This window comes from Haliaeetus albicilla, chromosome 2 (assembly GCF_947461875.1).
Source record: "Haliaeetus albicilla chromosome 2, bHalAlb1.1, whole genome shotgun sequence".
NCBI classification, from domain to species: Eukaryota; Metazoa; Chordata; class Aves; order Accipitriformes; family Accipitridae; genus Haliaeetus; species Haliaeetus albicilla.
Genome location: NC_091484.1, coordinates 15,612,365 through 15,623,297, shown reverse-complemented (window position 1 = coordinate 15,623,297; position 10,933 = coordinate 15,612,365). Strand labels below are relative to the sequence as shown.

Sequence of the window (10,933 nt, the reverse complement as noted above, 5' to 3'; positions counted from 1 at the left end):
GCTCCAGTGGGTCCAGCTGCAGCAAATTCTTCAGGGCCTTGTTCAGTCGCATTCTGAATATCTCCGGGAACAAAGACCCCACAGTTCCCCTGAGCCCCAGTTCCAGCGTTTCACCACCACATGGTGATAAAATCATTCCTCATAACTAAGGAGAACTTCCCTTGCTCCAGCTGGTGCCTCTCGTCTTCCTGCTGTGTGCCTCTAGGAAGAGCCTGGCCCCATCTTCCGCGGACCTTCTCACCAGGCAGCAATGAAATCTTCCCCTCGCCTTCTCTCCAGGCAGCAATGAAATCCTCCCCTCATCTTCATTCTGGGCTGACTAGACCTGGCTCTGTCCCTCAGCCTCCCTTCCTCTGTCCTGTGCTCCAGCCCTGGCCACCTTGGCAGCCTGCGCTGGACCCATCCCAGCAGGTCAGCATCGTCCTTGTCCTGGGGAGCCCAAAAACAGGCACAATATGAAATACAACTGTTTTCCCACACCGGGAGTCGAACCCGGGCTGCCTGGGTGAAAACCAGGAATCCTGACCGCTAGACCATGTGGGACCATGTCTGCCTCTGCCACCGGCTTGGCTCTGGACCTGCAGGGACAGCTAGTCCTGCTCCTGGCCTTGCAGCCCTACAGTCATCCCCAGCATGACCCCATCCTTTTCTTCCCTGGTGCATCCCACAGCCTGGAGGGGGAAAACACAGTGACATAAAAAAAGGCAACAGCCCGAGCTCTTTGATCCAGCTAGGGCTTTGCTGGGATTCTCCTGCAGCTCCATTTCAGAGCTCATGGTGGGACAGGCAGAGTTCATGCAAGCCCAGTCCCATGGGAGTATTGCTGCTTTAGGCACCCCTGGATTGCAGTCCCCAGCACCTGCCCGCACACAGGCCCTCGCACCCATCTCCCCAAGGAGTTGTGCTGCTGTGGAGCTGAAGGCAAGGTCACACACGGGGCCATGCAGCATTAGTAATGATAACTGGTGGCAGAGCATTGCAGGAGCTAATTCCACCCGGCATGGTGGCAAGTGCACAAGCTGCTTCCCTTTTATTTCATGTGATTACACTTTTTTGTTTTTGCATGATTCCCTACAGTAAGTAGCACATAATTAACAGCGGATAAATAACATTTCTGCCACTCTGCGTATTAAGTTTTCTCACAACAAATGAAAACATAATTGCCATTACACAGCACCCTTATCTGAGGAAACACGCTGCAGTTGGGATGATGGAGATTTACTGATAGGCACACACTTCTTCAGCTACTTAGAGACGAAACAAAGCATTTGTGGCTGAGGGGCTGGAGCTACTTGACACACTGAACCGGCTTCCCACAGCACGTCCCAGCAGTCCTCTCCACCATGGGCTCACCGCCAGGACCTCAGGAGATAGCTCAATGGGCTCTGCAGCAGAGGAGCTTCTGTGGAGCAAAGGACAGGATGAGGATGCCTAATAGGTGATGCGTAAGACGTAGTCACTCCTTCCCCTGACCAGGGAAACCCCCAAAACTGAGGGGGTGAAGCAGGTCTGAATGTTTTACCAGGAAACTTTGCACACTCTGTATTGTCATGGGAGCCAAGACGGATGCAGTAGCCACAATGCCTGTTAAGTACAGACATTACCCAGGGTAATGATATCTGCCTAATGAGCCAGAGGTCCTGGTTCAAAGCCATGGGGCTGTCAGCTTGCATGGTCACCATGTGGCTCTCCACCAGGCCAGGGACTCCCAGAGCAATATTAATGCCCCATCTCCTGCACACAGCCAGCAGCTCACCGGGGATACTGAGAAAGCATGACTGGAAAGCCTTTCTTCTCCCAACAGAGTATTTTTAGTTTTCAGAAAAAGTAATAGCTAAACCCCCTAGGTGTTAACCCCACAAGCTTGACTGATGCTGCCAAAGAGGAACGAGGCTGTTCTGGCACCTGGGTGTGACACTGCAGAGACACCTGCCTGGATTAGGGACCTCTCCTAGGGATTTTGTATGGGCATGTCCAGGCAGGTCTTGCTCCAGGGGAAGTGATTACGTTTGTATTTGTTTCTCAGTTAGGACATTTTTCACAAGATTTATCTTTTTTTTTTTTTTTTTTTTTTAAATGAAAACTCAGTTTGCAGTAACAAACAAATGAGAACAAGCCCTCTGCTTTCCCTGGCCCAGCGTGCACAGTCTGTCCATGTCTGGACATCCATGAAGACACATGTATCTGAAAGGAATATGGCTTGCCCAGCCAGGGATCAAAACCTGTGGTCTCTGACTCTGAACATCCAGCTTATGATGGGCACAGGGAAGCACCCTGCAGGACCACATGCTTCATAAAGTCAGCAGAGAAACCCTTTGGGGGTTCTCCCGAGCTGCAAGGCCACACAACATGGCTGTGCAACCATCGCCACTTATGGGCAGATGGGGAAGATGAGCGCTGTGTGCCTCCTCCCACCACATAGGGAAGGAGGTCCTGAGTAGGGCCAGACCTAAACACCTTGAGCTGTCTCATTCAGCCTTCAAAATTAAGCCAGGTTTGCCAAGCCCACCCCAGCTGGAAGCATGGAGGAGTATCTGATGCAGATGTATGATGTTCTCAGCACATTCCCATTGCTCTTCTAGAGCTCTGGTCCGTCATTGGAAGAGTCGAATTCTTCATAATTATTCCCAAACACCACCACACAGTATTGCCTCCCTCTATAAACTGCTTCTTCTTCTTCTTCCTCTTCTTCTTCTTCTTCTACTTCTTTTACTTCTTCTTCTTCCTCCTCCTCCTTCTCTTCTTCTTCTTCTTCTGCTACAAAGCCTTCTTGGAAAGGTTGGTCTGTTTTTTATTTTTCCTTCTTCAGTAGGTTCAGGTAAAATATATTCTTCACCCATGTCAGCTCTGCTCTGCCCAAACCTTGGGTCTCTCCAAGTACATTTGTAAAGTGATAGTTTGCCCCAGAGAGAACAACTTGGAGTGTTTCTCCATGCCATGCCATTCTGGTTTGCTCATGTAAAAGCCCCGGCTTTCCAATCATCGTCGTGATGCTGGCATAGCATTGCAGACAAAATGTTCAGGGAGTATATAATTGCCAGTTGCTTCTTGCGTTGCCTCCCAACAACTTATCTGAACTTGTTGAAAGTGAATTCTCATCACAGAATAAGAGAAATAATGAGTTTCTGAGAACAGACAGTGTCCTGGCTGTACTTTCCAAGCAAATGGGGGCACAGAAGACAGACATGGCAGAAAACGCTGAACTGTACTGATGTGTTTCAGACAAAGAGCTTGATCACCCATGTTCTGGGTGTAATTAGTACTCATTAGAGCTACTTATCATACACACACTCCCAGAGGCCCTGTCAGAATTTCTGCTGGGCACTGAGCAAAGCCACAGAGAGATGCTCCTTGCTCCCAAGACTCAATATCTGAAAAGAAAATTGCCCAAGGCCAAGGAATTAAACTAGTTTTGAGGTGGAGCTTTATCATCTTACCAAACTGATACCCGACAGGGTTTGCTGCATGAGTGGAGGGCAGGACTTGGTGTCACAGGGGGTCCTTTGCTCCATTCTCCTCCATACCCAAGAGATTGATCACTTGGCTGGGTAATTTCCTACATCCAGGCCAAAAGATATTCCTTTTCACAAAAGCTGCTGGCCAGTGGATCCAGTCGCCAGTCCTCTACAATAGTAAAACTGAGCTCTGATGTTTCACTCTTGGAGCAGTGTTGCTGGAGGTCCTACACTAAGGGGGCATGTACCATTGCATCCGCATCCCACCGCTCCTCCTGCGGCAGCAGGCATGCTCCGGGTGAGCCCCCATCACCATGCTCTGTGTGCAGGGGTTCCCTGCTCCTGCTGTTTCCCTGGGCATTCAGGAAAATAACCATTCATTTAATGTTTTGGAAGCTTTGTTGGAATCCTGTTGCCATGTCTCAAACAGACCCAGCTGCATGCTTATCTACTCACAGTTTTTAGGCTGGATTAGAAATAAACAGAAAGTTATCAAAATAAACTTCAGTGCTCTCAGCACATTATTCCAGTGTGACTGTATATACTCCAGGCAATGCCCCTGTATAAGTACACCAGCTCAGGCCAAACACGCTGTATTATGAGGGTGCCTGCCAGTCCCCTACCAAAGGCTATTTCATTTTTATTTGTCAACCACAAGTGATGAGCTGGAATCCAGATAAAACACAAATGAAAACCATTCCTCCCAAAGGGATTTACAGCCTTTAAAAGATTTAAAACAGACCTTCCAAAATGTTCCCAGGCCTGGGAGCTGAATGGTTTCCTCCTCACACAAACTTTCAGGACTAACACACTATTTTCAGCATGGCCACAGACCACGGAACAGCAGAGGAAGCTGCAGATCTTTGGTGATAGCCTTTTAAATGATGTAGGGGTACACACTGTCCCCTGCAATTTGCATGTGGATGTCATTTAAAGGCTGTCACTGCATGTCAGTGATGTAACAGTCTCGGGACATATCACAATAAAGTGCTTTTTCTAATTAAAAAAATAGTTCTCTATGTTTTTTGAATACTACAAGAGTACCTAAAAGCCAGAAGCGAACAAGAAGACATCCAAGATCTTTTGAAAATGAAGAATTCTCTTGATAAATACATCTCTTAATGAAATACAAGCAATTAAACTAAAAGCCCTATTGAATGCTGCTTGTCACTCCACACATTGACATTTAATTGAATTTTTTTTCCATCCCCTGGTCCCTTTTCCCTGATAAACAAATTCATTCACAACGGATCAGGTTTCACTAACGCAGAAACCAGATGATAGTCAATCAACTAATTGACACAACAAAGACTTTTATATGAAAAAAAAATTGGCTAATTAAAGCTCAAATGAAATTTAATGATACACAGACGCCTTACAGTAATGAACAGTCTTCTTATATTAATTACTCTGTTTTTAACCCTTTCCCTTCTTCTGGTCACCTAAATAATGAGAAGGATGATGGAAGCGGAGGCAACATCCAGCAGAGCCGCTGCGTCCGTCCAAGTGTTTCCACTCTTTCTGCTGGGAGATGGTCCAGATGGAGCCGGGTATGCACGGGTGACCCAAGGGCTCTTCGGCTGCTCCAGGTTAAATCGATAAGTGCTGTCGCCACCTCTTCTTCCTCCCTACCTGCTGCCATGTTTAGAAGAACTGCCCTTCTTCTTGCCCCATGCAACCATGGTGTTCAAGCCTGTGTAGGGCAGGATTCAACACAGAGTGGCCCAGGATGGATGCATGGGTGCATGGATGGGTGGATGGAGGGGCAGACTCTTTGCTCTCCCACTGTGAGGCATCAGCCACCACAGCACCCTTGGGAACTGCATCTTGGCCCAGCACCACAAAAAATGTTCTCACAAAGAGACAGTGACCCCAGTTCTGCCTTCAGTGAGAGCTTTGCTGAGCCTTTTGGCAGGACAAAGGAGCAGCCCACCCCCTTGCTCGAGATTTTCCAAATCATTGAAAACTCGTGGGATTTTATCTCACGCTTAAGAGCTTTTCTGCATAAAGTTGAGCTTAAGGATGTGGTTAAAGTTCAGCAGGTGACTGAATGCTTTATTGAATCAGGGCTTTGGTCCACCACAAACCTGAGTCAACTCAGGAGAGAAACTGAAAACCTTTCCGGATGACTTTCAGTGTCTAAAGTGAACAATGCAAAAGCTAAACTCATAAAGGGAAGTGCAGCAGATACTTCATCTCTATCATACTTCAAATCTTAAATATATTTCTAAAACCATAGAGAAGTCAAGGAGAGATTCTCAGAGATGCTGCAGTGACTGCAGGCAGAGCAGTAGCACATACACCTTAGCAGGGGGGAAGGCTTCATCCACATTTACTCAGTGGCTGGTTTCTGGGTGCTCCCTTGCTACATATAATCAGTCCTGATCAAAGTAGGATAGAAAAACATTCCAAAAATAATGAGCAGCCATTTGTAGAAGAGCCAAATAGAAGGAAGAGACAAAAGCTCACCAAAGGGAATAAGAGTTAAGTTTTAAAAATGTTTAATTGCTCGTGCAAGCTGAACCCGCAAGAGATGTCAAGTGCCTTTTCCATTCCAGTTCCCCCTGCACGTGGTGCTCTGGCCTTTGCCTGCTGCTCTTGGCTTTCTCATTAAGAAGTAGCTATTATTTTCACAATCATTTTCTAGTGCACTTTATACCATTAATGGAGCAAGTTGTTGTGAATGGTCATTTTGTTTCCAAGCAAGTTTGGACACAAACAGCATCAAATTCTTTCACCAGCTAAAAACACCCTTGGCTTCTCTTCCTGTACGAGGGTTTGGATACCCGTGGAGCTTGTCAAGTGCCCAGGGCAATCCCAAAACATGCTGCTCGCTGGGGCATGCCACTGCCGTGAAAACTTAATTATGCTAAACAAAAGCTAATAGGGCACCAGGGGAAAGAGGAAAGGGGAATTAGCAGCCCTGTCAGACTCCTTCAGGTAATTATGGTTTTTCTATCTAAAAATTACAGCTGCTCTGGAAATGCCATTTTGTTATGCTGGTCCATTTGGCATAAACATGAATGGAGAAGACTTGGTTCTGCAGTGAAAACCTTTACCTTTGAACAGGTTTGTCAAAGGCAAAATTACTGCAGAATTGATTGTGATCAGGAACAAATCAGCTTCTGGTTATTGCCGAACCCAACAGATTTAAAGATACGAGAGCACACAGACCGCTTGAACATCTGGACGAAATCGTGCCTCATCATCCCAAAGTGGATGTCATCTCCACCTCCTGAGGAGCTCAAAGCCACGTAGCCTAGATAGGAGGTAACTGGAAAAAAACTGAGACTGCTGGAGAGGAGAAAGACTTGATGCAGGGAGATGATCCCCAGAAAGTCTTTTTTCACAGAGCCCTCAATAATGCAGACAGCTTGTCCTGGTCCCCACATGCTCCCAGCCCTCTCCCCACCTGTTTCAGCCCACCAAAGTGCCCTCCTCAGCAGAGGTCTCTAAGACCAACCATCACCACACTAAAGGCAGAGAGACTGCAGTGGCACTGGGACGTTGTCCTGGTTTCAGCTGGGATGTAGTTAACTGTCTTCCTAGTAGCTGGTACAGTGCTATGTTTTGAGTTCAGTATGTGAAGAATGTTGATAACACTGATGTTTTCAGTTGTTGCTCAGTAGTGTTTAGGCTATAGTCAAGGATTTTTCAGCTTCTCATGCCCAGCCAGGGCACCTGACCCAAACTGGCCAACAGGGTATTCCATACCATGTGACGTCCCATCTAGTTTAGGAACTGGGAAGGGGGGGGCAGGGATTCGCCGCTCGGGGACTGGCTGGGTGTCGGTCGGCGGGTGGTGAGCAATTGCCCTGCGCATCATTTGTACATTTCAATCCTTTTATTATTACTGTTGTCATTTTATTAGTGTTATCATTATCATTATTAGTTTCTTCTTTTCTGTTCTATTAAACCGTTCTTGTCTCAACCCACGAGTTTTACTTCTTTTCCTGATTTTCTCCCCCATCCCACTGGATGGGGGGGGGTGAGTGAGCGGCTGCGTGGTGCTTAGTTGCTGGCTGGGGTTAAACCACGACAGACATGTCAGGAGAGGGATGCGACAGGGCCCTATCCCACCAAGCAGGCAGAGACATGTAGCCATGATGCGTGCCTGAGCACAATGGGGCCAAAAATCACCCCAGAAACATGCCAGGGATGTCAGCAGCACCTGGGGAAGCCCCTTCCCAGACCCGCAGGAACTGGTCCCAGCTCCCACAGAAGGAAAACACCAGGGAGAGGGGCTGCAGGGCTTGTCTGCAGTGCAGTTGAATTTTACCCAGTATATTTAAATATATTGCTTGGCATTCACAGAGGTGGCGGTCTGACAAATGCTAGTACTGTAAGGGTTAAGCTCTTTTAAATGTCTTGGGAGTTATTTGTAAAGCTATTACTTCTGAGTTTGTTAATAAATCAGGATTTAATACACCTGAGTTACATTATCTCCCTGTTCTAATGTATAAATCCTGTCACTAAACCTTCAGGCCCAAGTGCTGTGTGCTTTTAGTCTTAGGTTTAGCTACCTGGTTTCTAAAACATTGGATTGTTTCACAAGTCAAGAGATGGATTTTTAAATCCATCAAATCTTGCAGCAAGTATAGAAATCTGTGTCTGGAGTTACAAATCCGATCAGAAGGTTTGTAAATCCTACAAAAGATTTATTTGAAAAAGTTTTCATTTACAAATTCTTGCTTTGCCTTTGGGACATGTAAGTGACTTATTTGCAAAGGAGGATTCAGTAGACCTGGGTTAGATTTAGAAATCCTTCCCTTCACTCGTCACACACAACACGGGATAAATCCTCATGCAGCCAGTCTACATCTATCTCCTAAATGAAGTTTGAGTTAGTAATGAGCTCCAGAAAAGTCAATGGAGAGGAATGGGTGCTCTGAAGGGGTGTCAGCCTCCCAGTTCAGACACCATCTTAGGATGCCTGTGCTCTGGAGATGCCTCCTCTCCCCACCGATCGCAGAGGGAGAGGAACACATAGCTCAGAGGAAAGCTTCAGTGTGAGAGAGCTTGGGTGAGATGTGCCCTGCCCCAGACGTGAACCTGAGGATTGCCAGCACCTTCAGAAATTTGGTCTGAGGAGGTCAGTGGGAGGTAGGAGTGGTGAAGCCAGGTGATGCCATCCCCACTTGTCCCAGGCTTTTTGCTGGTCTTCCTCACAGAGATGGGTCTTGTGGGGTCCCACCAGCTGTGGATACACCGGGCATCGCTAAACAGAAGATGCCACCCACCAGCGGTGACCCTTCGTCCTCCCTGGGTGCTTCAGTGTGGTAAGTCATGGCAGGGTGTGCAGCAGCAACCAGCCACAGCCAACACCGCTCAAGCTGGATCCCATCCTAGAACCTACCCAAATCCAGCGGAGGCTGGGCAAAGGAAGAACAAGGCTGGGCAAAGTCCCCCAGACCACAAAATCAGGTTTTCCTGCAGAAAGTCAGGCTTCCAGCACAGTTTATCTTTTGCCAGGAAGAGGCTGTCATGCAGGTAAAGTAAGGATGGCTATGGACATGCAGGGAAAACAGCTGAGCTGCAGCAGCGCACCTGGTTACTGCTCGTGCATTTAGTCCATCTCGACTACAAAGTAAAAACCTTTAGTCTAATGCACCAACATGTTTCACTTTGCAACTAAAAGTCAGTTCCTATGGCTCTGTCATTTCTATAGGTGCTTTGGTAGCAGTATGTAACAGGATAGTTAAAGAAATCGGGAAGATCAGTTTGGGTTACCTCAAATACTAGAGAGTTTTTTTAATAATTTGTTTTTCTATGCTGCTTAACTTTCTGGTTTCCGGCCCTTCCATCCATCCTAGAAAATTTTACTGAGACATGGACCTCCAAGGACATGGAGGCAAATAAAAAATGAGAGGAAAAAAAATCAGGAAGGTTTTATCAAAAGTAGATCACATTAGACTAATTTAATATCATTTTAATAGGAAAACAGAGAGGAGCAGAGGAGCTAATCTATCTAGGTTTAAACAAAATATTGCATACAGAGCCTGATGGGAAATTAGTCTTTCAATAGAGATTCTGGGAAGAATCTCTATTGAAGGAGTTACAGGAGTTACAAGGTGGATGTGGATCCCGTTAAAGGGAAGGCTGTACAGAACAAAGTTATAAGCCCAGAGAGCAGTGCTGCACGATGCTGCTCAGGGACCAGCCTTGAGGTCTTCATGCAAAAGTTAGGTGTGTCCTTATGAAATGGGGGATATTATGAAGTTAGAAGGCATTGCCAGTGCTGAGGAAGTCCAGATCTCCGTACTGGAAATATTGAAATGGATACCAAAATAAAACAGGGTCTGGCCACAACAAATTCTGCCTCGCTTGTTTGTCCTGGGCTAAACCCATGACTATATTTGGGCTCAGGAATGACATTTTTCCCAGGTAGAGACAGACCAGAGGGGTTTTCTTCGTAGCACAGGAAATGGTCTGGTCACCAGACTATGTGAATGTGATGGGAGAAGACACCAGCAATGCCAAGGGCAGTCAATGCTTTGGGCTTCTCTGTCTCTCTTCCATGGTGCTTTAGAGTGGCCAGGGGCTGCACAGACCAGGCTCGACACATGGGTCTGGGGTTCAGCCTCGCAACAAGCCTGCATGGAGGTGGCAGATGGTTACACCACCCTCCAGTGACCTGTCAAGCAGGGATCCCAGACCCCTGGTCTCTGAGCCATAGGAGGCTGGATCTGGCCATCCCAGGGATTCTGGAGATGCAGCTGCCCTGGGGTGCTGGCTCCCTGTGCCCTGGGCTGGGTGTGCTGTTTGAATGCAGCAGCAATAAACACCAGCCTGACTGCATCCCATCCTTTGGTCCACAACAATAAGGACAGATTAATATGATATGGTACTTTTTAATTATTAGATTGCCAACATCAAATAAAAGATATATTAAACCTTACAGGAACAGATGCAGCTTTAAACTTTGGTTTTAAATTAAAAAAAAACAAAAAACAAAAAACAACAATCCCAAAAGCTAGTTTGGTGCTGCTTCTCTGTGTGCTTGAAAATCAGAAATGGCTTTGCGATCTCATACTGCTTCTGTTTGTCCATTCTTCCTGTCTCTGTTTTCATGTTTTCATTTTTCTATGGCTATGTGGAACACATTTCTCAGTTAAGTACTTGCTTTTGAGAGTTGTTGCCATAACAACCGTTTCATTCCACGATATGCACACTATCTCTGAAATACAGAATTTCTCCTTAAAGGAGCATGTGCCACACACATCAAAGAGGAATATGGACTCATTATTTTTACATTATTTTGTGGGCAAATAGATGTTTTCCAATACAGTTTTTTCTAACTGGATTTTCTTGTTCAGTGGAACTATGTTTTTTTTAAGCATTCCTATCTTAGAGTATAATTTTTGCCTGAAACCCAGAACATTAGGAGACAAGAATCTTTATTGTAGTTTCTTTTCTCCAAAGGTCTGAAAGAACTATGCTGCAGTTAATGCATCTAAAACCCATCTTATTAAACAGAA

The 10,933-nt window shown here is 46.3% G+C and overlaps 1 non-coding gene across 1 annotated transcript; it reads right to left on the bottom strand.

Moving 5' to 3' along the window:
* Nucleotides 1-471: 471 nt before the first annotated feature.
* TRNAE-UUC (transfer RNA glutamic acid (anticodon UUC)) lies at nt 472-543 on the bottom strand. The gene has a single exon. It is a non-coding gene; the product is annotated as a tRNA-Glu (tRNA).
* Between the last annotated feature and the right edge of the window lie 10,390 nt (nt 544-10,933).